We start from the raw sequence: 13,699 nt of genomic DNA on the forward strand, positions 1-13,699 counted from the left end.
GCTGGCCGCAAATGTGAACGTAGCCTAACAACACACAGCAGAAAAAGAACACGCCCCCACAGTAGTTTAGAGCAGGTTTCTTACGGTGTGAGGTGTAATCACACTTATGTCTACTATGCTCCATCAACTTGTACTTTGCAGTGACATCAGATCAGGGCTGTCATTATGGCTCACACAGGAGCAGCTAGTTTGTTTTGGGCTACTACTACTCTGTGAAATGTAATGACTCCCAACATCCCTGACTGGAAGCTTCCTGTTCACACTGTGCATTGTCAGCTAGCTGGTACTCAGTGGAGGGAGCAGAGTTAAGGTACCTTCACACGAAACGACATCGCTAGCGATCCGTGACGTTGCAGCGTCCTCGCTAGCGATATCGTTTCGTTTGACACGCAGCAGCGATCAGGATCCTGCTGTGATGTCGCTGGTCGCTGAATAAAGTCCAGAACTTTATTTGGTCGTCCGATCGCTGTGTATCGTTGTGTTTGAAAGCAAAAGCAACGATACCAGCGATGTTTTACACTGGTAACCAGGGTAAACATCGGGTTACCAAGCGCAGGGCCGCGCTTAGTAACCCGATGTTTACCCTGGTTACCAGCGTAAAAGTAAAAAAAAACAAACAGTACATACTCACCTGCGCGTCCCCCAGCGTCTGCTTCCTGACACTTACTGAGCGCCGGCCCTAAAGTGAAAGTGAAAGCACAGCGGTGACGTCACCGCTGTGCTGTTAGGGCCGGAGCTCAGTCAGTGTCAGGAAGCGGACGCTGGGGGACGCGCAGGTGAGCATGTACTGTTTGTTTTTTTTACTTTTACGCTGGTAACCAGGGTAAACATCGGGTTACTAAGCGCGGCCCTGCGCTTAGCAACCCGATGTTTACCCTGGTTACCCGGGGACCTCGGCATCGTTGGTCGCTGGAGAGCGGTCTGTGTGACAGCTCTCCAGCGATCAAACAGCGACGCTGCAGCGATCGGCATCGTTGTCGCTATCGCTGCAGCGTCGCTTCGTGTGAAGGTACCTTTACACATATTAGGCTGGTTGTGTGAACAGTAATCTGGAAGTGGTAATCCCCTACTGATAAAACACTGTTTATATTGAAACCTCATTACACAGTCTAGTAAGTGACACAACCCTGAAATCAGGGTCTCATGCCCTATATTATGCTACTATCAGATTAAATAGCAAAAATCTGCTGACAGATTCCCTTTAATAACTACTGTAGTACAGCGGGGTTGGTGCAGTGTAACAGATAGGCAGAGACCACAGGAAAGTTCAAAGCAAAAGTCTTTTAATGTCCAAAATAACTCATAAAATGAACAGCACACTGTATCCTCCGGATCGCAGCCGGGGCTTCACAACAGTCCGTATCCGAGACCAGTTGCTGAGGGCGACTGCACCACTGTATCAAGCTGCAGCGTGCCAGGCATTAGCTGCTCTTGGCTCCATGTTACCTCACACAGGCTGGAACGCTGCAGAGCCACATGCTCTGCCACTTGCAAACAAACACAGGAACACCCAAACCCCTTACTGCAGGGTTTTTAACTGGAATCTGCGGCCATGGGACACTTGTAAGACCCGGCTTGGAGGGTATGAACTGCCCCACTACCATCCTGTAGTTCACTCCAAAAATAAAAGCCCTTAACGGGTTTTCCTAAACACTGCCTTGGCTAAATATCTTAACCACGTCCACACTTACTTTTATTTTGCCTTGTGACTCACAGGTGTCCTGGTGTGGACACAAGACACTCCAGCGGGTCTAATAGGACTCCGTCAGCATCATGGGGGATCCATATCGACTCTCGCATATGATCCCCCTCACTGCCTCACACTACATAGAGAGGCTCATACATTTAGATCACTGTTCCATATAGTGCAGCACACTCTCATTGATAACTGAAGTAATAGGCAGAGCAGCCCAAACCAGTGAGCCCCTGTGCCTGTGTAAACATTTTAGGGGACCCGTCACCTAAACCAGCGGTGAGCACGCTACTCCTTTATTCTGCGGTGTTTAATCTACTGATAAGTAATTCATATTTAAGCCCCAGGAAAGCTTGGTAAGATCTGCAGACAATCTGTCTGGTGGCAGCAAAACACAACCTAAGGTCTATTGTTAGAGGAAATAGAGAACAGCCATTTTGCTTCTGAGGCCATGTGCACACGTTCAGTATTTTTCGCGTTTTTTTTTTTCGCTATAAAAACGTGATAAAAACGCAAAAAAAATGCTAACATATGCCTCCTATTATTTACAGTGTATTCTGCATTTCTTGTGCAAATGTTGCATTTTTTTCCGCGAAAAAATCGCATCGCGGAAAAAAAAGCAACATGTTCATTAAAATTGCGGAATTGCGGGGATTCCGCACACCTAGGAATGCATTGATCTGCTTACTTCTCGCACGGGGCTGTGCACACCATGCGGGAAGTAAGCAGATTATGTGCGGTTGGTACCCAGGGTGGAGGAGAGGAGACTCTCCTCCACGGACTGGGCACCATATAATTGGTAAAAAAAAAAGAATTAAAATAAAAAATAGTCATATACTCACCCTCTGATGGCCCCCGAAGTGTTCCCGCCTCTCAGCGCTGCATGCTCTCTCTTCCGTTCCTATAGATGCTCTGTGTGAAGGACCTGTGATGACGTCGCGGTCTTGTGATTGGTCGCGAGACCGCTCATGTGACCGCTCACGTGACCGGGACGTCACTGAAGGTCCTGCACACACCATCTATAGGAACGGACGCCGCTGAGGAGATCAGCTGTCTGCAGGTGAGTATAACAATTTTTTTTTATTATTATTTTTAAACATTCCACCTTTTACTATAGATGCTGCATAAGCACTATGTTTGACAAGTGTGACCAACCTGTCAGTCAGTTTTCCAAGCGATGCTACAGATCACTTGGAAAACTTTAGCATTCTGCAAGCTAATTTCGCTTGCAAAATGCTAAAAAAAACCGCGAAAAAAACGGGAAAAAAAATGCGGATTTCTTGCAGAAAATTTCCGGTTTTCTTCAGGAAATTTCTGCAAGAAATCCTGACGTGTGCACATACCCTTAGTGTCAGTTAGAGGCTTCTTCTCTCTTGAAATCAACATGAGCACAGACAAGCATGGAAACGTCACATTGGTCAAATGACAGCTAACGCTATGTATATGTATGGGCAAAATTAGAGCTGGTCTATGGGCAACTTATAAACAATAAGAAAGATATACCCTACTCTTCACTGTATTCTCTCCACAGGGATTATCAGTCATTCAGAAAGCATCCATCAGAAGGAAGATCTATTTATCTGGTTATATTTGATCAGCGGGGATCAAGTGATGCCTGGACACAAACTACAGTAAGATTACTACAGTACATCTCTATATAATCTTACCTGTAGGAGTGATGTAAAGATATCAAATGTCACAGAAGACACTGGATTTGGATTCAAGTGAATGCAGTATTCCAATTTTAGCAATTTTATTTTGTAGATTTTAAAAAAATATACATTTTTTCAAAAAATAAAATAGACACTTAGCAAATTTGCCCATTTTAGATGAGAGGCTTAACCCCTCAATAAAACTTTGCCCTGCTTACTAGAGGTGATGTGTTGCTGATGCAACATTTATAATTTGTTTTAAACACTAGATCAGCTGGCTAACAAGATCTTGCTCCTTTGTGGGCAGCCTGCATCCATGTTTGCAAAGGCCAAGGATCGGGCAATTATCAGCCTGTGCTTTTTATAGCATGATTACATATGTTTGTTTCTTGGTGCCATTTCCTTGTAATTCTCACTAATGCGATAATTTCCTTTTTTGTTTCCCTCTTTACTGGTACAAACTTTCCTTTTTCCACTGTTAATGAAAACCTGGGATGGGCTGAAATGCGTCGTGTGTTAACTGGATTAAAGCCTGAATCATCAATACGTGAATGCCCGGACTTCTTTGGATATTACATATGCACTATCCACAAGCACCACTTCATTTTATGGAGTGCCAATCCATTTTGGGATTATGCAAAACAAAGGGCATTAACTTTATTGTCCCATGCATCTGTGTCCATCACATGACCTGGACCAGTCTATAGGTGGTAAATAGTAATGAGCACAAGCGCTCGTTACTCCAGTTTGCCTAGGGTGCTCGAGTGACACATACGAATCCCTGCGCCCGCATGTTTCTTGGTTGTTTAGACATACATGGGCAAACCCCGCATGTTTTGTGGCTGTCTAACAGCCACGAAACATGCAGGGACTCAAACATGTCACTTGAGCACCCACGATACTCGAGCACTAGTGATGAGTGAGAGTGCTCAGATAAGGTGTTGTCACAGCATGCTCGAGTGCCAATAGAGCATCTTCGGCATGTTCGAATAATATGTTAGAGTCACCGTGGCTGTTATACAGCTGCAACACATGCAGGGACTCCCTGTTTGGTAGGCAACCAATGCATGTGTTGCGGCTGTCGAACAGCTGAGTCATGCAGCTATGGTGACTCTTACATAGCATTAGAGCACGTCGAAGATGCTCTATTGGCACTCGAGCATGCTCTGACAACACCTTATACGAGTATGATCGCTCATCACCACCGAGAACGCTAGGCAAACTCGAGTAACGAGCACTCACGCTCATCACTAGTGGTAAAGAATAACGGTTACTACTAAATTACTCCAAGCAGAGATCTTAAAAAAGACATGAGGGATTGATACAGAAAGTATTAGGTTTAACTCTTCATTCTTCATTTATGTGCTAATACCGTAATCCACTTGCATAACAATTTTTCTTCTTCATTTTTCATCTCCAAATATCCCCTTTCTATGACGACTGAAACACAACTTAATTTTCAGAGTGAATGTCAAAATTACAAAGGCACCTTCATGCCCTATATCATTAACCATAAGAACAAAACTGCCCGTATTCCATGTAGTTTGAGAAGTGCTTATTTTTACCAGGAAAATCAAACTATCCATGAATTAACACTGCCATACTAACAAATGTTTGTCTAGCCCACTAATGCTTAAACAATATTCTTGATGTAGGCGTCAGATCTGGGAGCAGAAAACACATTCCTTATTAGTGTGAACGTGACTCTTTATTTCCATGTGAAGGTGAACTTTGAAAGGTCAGTGAAAGTGAGCTATTAGTATGCAAGAGGCGCACCCTGCATCGCCGGAGGTCCGGCAACTCATGCTAAAGTATTCAAAAATAAAGATGAAAATCTAAAAAGTTTAAAAAAACAGCTAGGCAGATAAAGCTTTATAGTTCGATATACTATACTTAATAAAAATGTCTCAATTCCTTTAATTTTGTTAAAAAAACACATTTATTCATTTACTTTATGCCATAGTCCTCATAAGCAATACAAGATAAGTCATATGATAGCCACCGTAGACACAATAAATACTGGGGCTAAGCCTTTTAGCGTAACCAAGTCACGAAAGGTATCACAAGTACTAGAATTCCCGGATGTGACCTCCGAGGAATCCTACACATGTCACTTGTAAGGTCACACGGAGAATACACAATGTTCTCACATAATTATTGGAGGAGTCTAAGTTTACATCATGTCGGTCAATAAACTTCCGTGCTCACAAGATGGAAATGCGGCGTGCAGATTTGCGCATGGAAATATAGCACCAGGTATATGGATAAGATTTTAACAAATTTTTATATGCAAAAATTGATCTGTTTTACGGCATTAATCCACATTTTGGCAATTTCAGATTTTCCCTGTGGATTTTCGAGCAGTTAAACTGACCGCACAATCTGCATGTTACACAGTTATGGAATCACTGTGAAATTTCCACCATATCTGGACCCGGCCTCATACATTTTACATTATGGTTTATTTACAAGCCTGAAAAATGAAGCCGGATTTACCATTTTGATTACCTCTTCAATAAAGTTATATAACTAATATTTGATGTCATTATCTGCAACACAAACCTAAGTATCTCTGGAGAAGCTACCATATAGCTACAGACAGGGGTGTCTATAGGCTTTTGGAAGTGGTGGTAAATATTGCAACGTCATGAGGTTGGACATGGACAACAAAAACCTCGACAATCCCAAGGGTGAAGGAGCCAAAGCGATGGTTTGGTTTACAGCTTTTCTTTACTGTACAGTAGCGCTCCAGTCCACCCAGATAGGTCCATTCAATTGAATAAAGCGGTAATTAAGTTTTCAGCATGGCAGATGGACAAGAGCTTGGACAACATGTGTATACTCATCCAAATCAAGCATTCACGTGTATAGGGGTCTCAGGAGAGATAGCTGTGGGCCTAATATGCTTTACAAGGAACCTGCTAGAGTCATGCTGCCCGAACCACAGGCGGCACAAATCAGAGCCTAGCTGTGTGATTGCAGCCAGGTATGTTTCTCTCTGAAATGCCAGAGAAAATATAATTTGAAGAGCCAACAGGGGAGAATATGGAGAGAGGAGACTAGTTAGACACAGTCACCGGCCATCTTCTCTCTGCTCTGCTGCAGGTGGTTGACGAGTGTTTCCCCATGTACGGACATGGGAGCAACATGTCAATCAATTAGACCAATGCAGGGAGAATCTGCCTAGGGTTGCGCTGGACTACTCTAGTCTCTCCCTATAGTCCCCAACCAGATCTTCAAACTATGTTATCCCTGAAACACAGGAATATTCCAGAGACAAACATAACTGGCTGCAATCAAACAGACAGGCTTCAATTCATGCTGCCCATGGTTTGGGGGGACGTGAATAGACTGACAGGTTCCCTTTAAGGGCAGCTTAAATCTCTGAGATGAATGGAGGAGAAAGCACCCTGTAACTTAAAATAGGTTATAACCTCACTTCACACATTACATTTTTCTCTAAATATAAAAAAAAAAAATCAAAGTTCATCTACACACTAATATTCTGCTATTGTAATAAAATAAATAATGAGCTTTTGCTATTTATACCATTATTATCTATTGCCTACATGCAGTTATTAACTATTGCCTCTTACAGCCAAAGTATAAAGGTAAATAGCCATACGTGATGTTTGAAGAGGACCTTTCATCAAATTATTCATGTTGAACAGGAGACAAGATTTAATAGTGGCTGCAGAGCAATAAAAAACTTTTGTGAAATGTTAACTCTGTTGCAGAAATATTAGAAATGAAAGCTTTTGGCATCTAAAGATTTAACTTGGTTAAGTCCAAGTGGGTGTTATCAGATAGTTTTCACTAGGGGAGTGTACTTCTTCTCCCTGTATGATGCTAAACAATCATATGCAGGTAAGGACAAGCAGCAGAAGAACACGCCCCCACAGTAGCTTACAGCAGGTTTCTCAGGGTGTCAGATGTAATCACACGTATGTTTGCTATGTTCAATCATCTTGTACTGGCTCTGCAGTGATACCAATCTCACACAAGAGCATTGTTCTGGGCTACTACTATGCGAGATTCAATGACAGCCTGCTATGATCTCACTACAGAGCCATCCCAAGCTGAGCACAACAGACAAAAGTGTGATTACTGACATATTTCTGGACCTACAGTGTGACGAGAGGGGCAATATAGCAGAGGTGACAGTCCTATGAGAAGAGGAATAGAGCTGATAGAGTTTGCAAAGTGATACAGCTAAACTCAGATAAGTTTACATAAGCTCCCCCCACATGGACATTTTCTTAAAAGTGTTAGTTATCTGTGCTTTCTAATTGTGCAAGAGGTTAGACCAAGAGATCATGACCGTCTGCCATATAACTTACACACTGAGAAACCTGCAGTAATTTGTGGGCAGCACGGTGGCGCAGTGGATAGCACAGCGCTGGAGTCCTGGGTTCAAGCCCCACTAAGGACAACATCTGCAAAGAGTTTGTATGTTCTCTCCGTGTTTGCGTGGGTTTCCTCCGGGTACTCCGGTTTCTTCTCACATTCCAAAGACATACTGATATGGAATTTAGATTGTGAGCCCCAACGGGGACAGTGACGATAATGTGTGTGCAACCTGTAAAGCGCTGCGAAGTATGTTAGCGCTATATAAAAATAAAGATAAAAAGATAATAAAGATAAATATGGAGAGGAGAGTGTTCATTTCCTTCTGTGTTTCTGAATGCTTATGATTGGTCAGCATCATACAAGGAGAAGAAGTACACGCCCGCAGTGAAAACTTTCTGATAACACCCACTTGGACTTAAAAGGTAACTCACTACAAAATACTTTGCTTGCTAATAACTCTGCAATGAAAAGGCAAAATTAAAAAGAATATATAAATTATTCCGCAGCTACAATTTCACTATGTGTGCAGTTCAACATGAAAAATTTGGTGAAAAGTCCTCCTTAAGAAGCTACTATATTCTGTGCCAGGCAAACATGGGAATTGCTATTTGTTGGGCATTTATTCCCATGTTTATGGTTGTATAAGTTATATTAAGGCGCCAAAAAAATGTCATGTGCCAGGTTGTGACAATCAAGAAAGAAATTTATCTCATACACCCCTCAGGCACATGCAATAACTCTAGATGTTTTAATAGTGCAAGAACAAAGAATGGTAACGAGCTTCAAAAAAATTAAAAAATACGCAAAAAAAAAAGTACTGAAAAAAACGTAATGTCACATGCTCACAGCAGTGATTTGCTGTATTCCAAGGTGAATACACATCAAAGAAAGAGGTGAAGCAGAGGTGAGCACATAGCTGCAGGCAGTAATGGATGTTGTGTCAGTTTTCCAACTTTCCCTGTTCAGACTTCTAACAATGACGGTGATTAGTCCGCAGCGTACAGCAAAGAACGAACGGCCAATATAACAGACAGCAAGTCAAAATTAGCTGCGTACATAAATTACTAGTAGAGTTGGAATGGTATGTCCACCCTGATTATATTATATACAGAATGTACACACGTGGTCAAAATAGTTTGTACCCCTCGTTTAATGACAGAAAAACCCACAATGGTCACCGAAATAACTTGAGTCTGACAAAAGTAATAATAAATAAAAAATCTATGAAAATGAGCAAATGAAAGTCAGACATTGCTTTTCAACCATGCTTCCACAGATCTAAAAAAATAAAATAAAACTCATGAAATAGGCCTGGACAGAAATGATGGGACCCTTAACTTAATATTTTGTTGCGCAACCTTTTGAGGCAATCACTGCCATCAAACGATTCCTGTAACTGTCAATGAGACTTCTGCACCTCTCGACAGGTATTTTGGCCACTCCTCAAGAGCAAACTGCTCCAGTTGTCTCGTGTTTGATGGTTGCCTTTTCCAGATGTCATGTTTCAGCTCTTTCCAAAGATGCTCAATAGGATTTAGGTCAGGGCTCATAGAAAGCCACTTCAGAATAGTCCAATGTTTCCTCTTAGCCATTCTTGGGTGTTTTTAGCTGTGTGTTTTGGGTCATTATCCTGTTGCAAGACTCATGACCTGCGACTGAGACCAAGCTTTCTGACACTGAGCAGCACATTTCTCTCTATAATCCCTTGAGTGTCTTAAGATTTCATTGTACCTGCACAGATTCTAGACACCCTGTGCCAGATGCAGCTAAACAGCCCCAGAACATAACAGAGCCTCCTCCATGTTTCACAGTAGGGACAGTGTTCTTTTCTTTATGTGCTTCATTTTTCAGTCTGTGAACATAGAGCTGATGTGCGTTGACAAAAAGTTCCATTTTTGTCTCATCTGTCCATAGGACATTCTCCCAAAAGCTTTGTGGCTTGTCAACATGTAGTTTGGCAAATTCCAGTCTGGCTTTTTTTATGATTTTTTTTTTTCAACAATGGTGTCCTCCTTGGTCGTCTCCCATGAAGTCCACTTTGGCTCATACAACGACGGATGGTGCGATCTGACACTGATGTTCCTTGAGCTTCAAGTTCACCTGTAATCTGTTTAGAAGTTTTTCTGGGCTCTTTTGTTGCCATTCGTATTATTCGTCTCTTTGATTTGTTATTAATTTTCCTCCTGAGGCCATGTCCAGGGAGGTCGGATACAGTCCCATGGATCTTAAATTTCTGAATAATATGTGCAACTGTAGTCATAGGAATATCAAGCTGCTTGGAGATGGTCTTATAACCTTTACCTTTAACATGTTTGTCTATAATTTTCTTTCTAATCTCCTGAGACAACTCTTCCCTTTGCTTCCTCTGGTCCATGTTGGGTGTGATACACAGCATGTCACCAAACAGCACAGTGAGTATCTGTAGCCCTATATATAGGCCCACTCACTGATTCCAAGATTGTAGACATCTGTGATGCTAGTTAGTGGACACACCTTGATTTATCATGTCTCTTTTGTCACATTATTTTCAGGGGTCCCATCATTTCTGTCCAGGCCTATTTCATGAGTTTTATTTATTTTTTTAATTCTGTGGAAGCATAGTTGAAAAACAATGTCTGACTTTCATTTGTTCATTTTCATAGATCTTTTATTTATTATTACTTTTGTCAGATTCAAGTTATTTATGTGACCATTGTGGGTTTTTCTGTCATTAAACGAGGGTACCAACAATTTTGACCACGTGTGTACTTAGCCTTGAAATTGTTCCAGAAAATTAAGCATTTTTCTCAGGCAATTATTGCAATTACACATGCTTTGTTATACACGTTTCTTTTCTTTGTGTATTGGTACTACAACACACACAAAAAAAAACAGAGGAAAAAAAGGCAAATTGGACATAGTTCAACACACCCTTTGGAATAAATAACTGCAATAAATCACTTCCTATAACCATCAACAAGCTTCTTACACCTCTCACATGGAATTTTGGATCACTCTTTTGCAAACTGCTCCAGGTCTCTCATATTTGAAGAGCGCCTTCTCCTAACAGCAATTTTAAGATCTCTCCAGAAGTGTTCAATGGGATTTACATCCGGATTCATTGCTAACCACTTCAGAACTCTCCAGCGCTTTGTTTTCATCCATTTCTGGGTTTTTCTTGAAGTACATTTGTTATCATTGTCCTGGTGGAAGACCCATGACCTAGTACGCAAACAGAGATTTCTGACACTGGGAACCACATTGCGACCCAAAATCCTTTGGTAATCCTTCTCCGTAAAGGCACAGAGTATGAGAGTCAACAAAACAACCCCAAAACAGGTTTGAACCTCCACCATATTTGACTGTAGGTATTTTGTTCTTTTCTTTGTAAGCCTCATTCCATTTTCAGTAAACAGTAGAATGATGTACTTTAACAAAAAGCTCTATCTTGCTCTCTTCTGTCCACAAGACACTTTCCCAGAATGATTTTGACTTACTCAAGTACATTTTGGCAAACTACAGTCTAGATTTTTATGCCCCTATGTCAGCAGTGGGGTCCTCTCCTGGATCTGCTGCCATAGCGTTTCATTTCAAATGTTGACAGATAGTTTGTGCTGACACTGATGCTTGAATGTCTTTGGAACTTCATTGGGACTGCTAAACCACCATCCGGACTATCATGTGTTGCAACTTTTCATCAGTTTTTCACTGCCGTCCATGTCCAAGGAGATTAGCTACAGTACCCTGGGTTGTAAACTTTTTGATTATGTTGGGCACCATGGACAAAAGAAAATCAAGATCTCTGGAGATGGACTTGTAACCTTTAGATTGTTTATATTGTTCAACAATTTTGGTTCTCAAGTACTCAGACAGTTCTCCTCTCCTCTTTCTGTTCTCCATTAGTGATGAGCGAGTATACTCATTGCTCGGGTTATCTCCGAGTATTTGTTATTGCTCAGAGATTTAGTTTTCGTCACCTCAGCTGCATGATTTACGGCTGCTGGACAGCCTGAATACATGTGGGGGTTGCCAGGTTGCTAGGGAATCCTCACATGTATTCAGCCTGTCTAGCAGCCGTAAGTCATGCAGCTGCGTGGATAAAAACTAAATCTCCGAGCACTAACAAATATTCGGAGACCACCCGAGCGTGCTCGGGAAAACCCGAGCAACGAGTATACTCGCTCATCACTATTTTCCATACTTTGTGTGGCACACACACACACAGACATGCAATGCAAAGATTGAGTCAATTTCTCCAATTTTTATCCAGTTACAAGTGTGATTTTTATATTGCCACAACGGTTACTTACCACAGGTAAGTTTGAACGAGCATCACATGTTTGAAACAAAGTGGTTTATACACAATTTGGAAAAGGTCCACCAATTTTGTCAAGACCATTTGTGGGGTTTTGTGTGAAACTATGTTCAATTTGCCTTTTTTTCTAATTTTTTTTACCGTTGGTCCAGTACACACAAAAGGAAATAAACATGTGTATGACAAAACAAGTGTAACTGCAATAATTTTCTGGGATAAATACTTCATTTTCTGGAACAATTTCAAGGGTGACAACACTTTCAGCCACGTATATAGTTCAACAGATTTGTCCTTAAAACTTTTCTAGCATAGTTTCTTAAAGAAAAATCCTCCATAAAAAAAACAGAAATGCAAACAATAGATTCTGCAGAAAGTTACATTTCTAATTTGATAATGATGCTTCATCATACTAAACCGGAGAAAAAGTTGCATCTTCCACCATCCCTTTTCAAAGTTTTACGGGAAGCTGCGGCCAGTAATAACAATGGATGTATTTGTTAAATATGAACTGACACAAAATTAAATATTGACTTCTGACCTCAAAATATACAAGAATTTTACAAAAAGATATACAGGTCCTTCTCAAAAAATTAGCATATAGTGTTAAATTTCATTATTTACCATAATGTAATGATTACAATTAAACTTTCATATATTATAGATTCATTATCCACCAACTGAAATTTGTCAGGTCTTTTATTGTTTTAATACTGATTATTTTGGCATACAACTCCTGATAACCCAAAAAACCTGTCTCAATAAATTAGCATATCAAGAAAAGGTTCTCTAAATGACCTATTACCCTAATCTTCTGAATCAACTAACTAACTCTAAACACATGCAAAAGATACCTGAGGCTTTTAAAAACTCCCTGCCTGGTTCATTACTCAAAACCCCCATCATGAGTAAGACTAGCGACCTGACAGATGTCAAGAAGGCCATCATTGACACCCTCAAGCAAGAGGGTAAGACCCAGAAAGAAATTTCTCAACAAATAGGCTGTTCCCAGAGTGCTGTATCAAGGCACCTCAATGGTAAGTCTGTTGGAAGGAAACAATGTGGCAGAAAACGCTGTACAACGAGAAGAGGTGACCGGACCCTGAGGAAGATTGTGGAGAAGGACCGATTCCAGACCTTGGGGAACCTGAGGAAGCAGTGGACTGAGTCTGGTGTGGAAACATCCAGAGCCACCGTGCACTTTTGAACCATAAACAGCGGCAGAAGCGCCTGACCTGGGCTACAGAGAAGCAGCACTGGACTGTTGCTAAGTGGTCCCAAGTACTTTTTTCTGATGAAAGCAAATTTTGCATGTCATTCGGAAATCAAGGTGCCAGAGTCTGGAGGAAGACTGGGGAGAAGGAAATGCCAAAATGCCTGAAGTCCAGTGTCAAGTACCCACAGTCAGTGATGGTGTGGGGTGCCATGTCAGCTGCTGGTGTTGGTCCACTGTGTTTCATCAAGGGCAGGGTCAATGCAGCTAGCTATCAGGAGATTTTGGAGCACTTCATGCTTCCATCGGCTGAAATGCTTTATGGAGATGAAGATTTCATTTTTCAGCACGACCTGGCACCTGCTCACAGTGCCAAAACCACTGGTAAATGGTTTACTGACCATGGTATTACTGTGCTCAATTGGCCTGCCAACTCTCCTGACCTGAACCCCATAGAGAATCTGTGGGATATTGTGAAGAGAAAGTTGAGAGACGCAAGA

General features: G+C 41.5%; 1 protein-coding gene and 1 long non-coding RNA gene across 3 annotated transcripts in view; one reads left to right on the forward strand and one right to left on the reverse strand.

Annotated features, from left to right (window-relative positions):
• Nucleotides 1-3,325, forward strand: part of LOC143808086 (uncharacterized) — a 67,428-nt gene extending 64,103 nt beyond the window's left edge. The window contains exon 3 of the long non-coding RNA XR_013221880.1: nt 3,225-3,325. This is a non-coding gene — a long non-coding RNA (uncharacterized LOC143808086). The remainder of the gene's footprint in view (nt 1-3,224) is intronic.
• EPB41L4A (erythrocyte membrane protein band 4.1 like 4A) overlaps nt 1-13,699 on the reverse strand; it is a 370,057-nt gene that overhangs the window by 112,314 nt on the left and 244,044 nt on the right. The gene's annotated exons all lie outside the window — the stretch shown is intronic.

This window comes from Ranitomeya variabilis, chromosome 1, assembly GCF_051348905.1.
Source record: "Ranitomeya variabilis isolate aRanVar5 chromosome 1, aRanVar5.hap1, whole genome shotgun sequence".
In the NCBI taxonomy this organism is placed as follows: Eukaryota; Metazoa; Chordata; class Amphibia; order Anura; family Dendrobatidae; genus Ranitomeya; species Ranitomeya variabilis.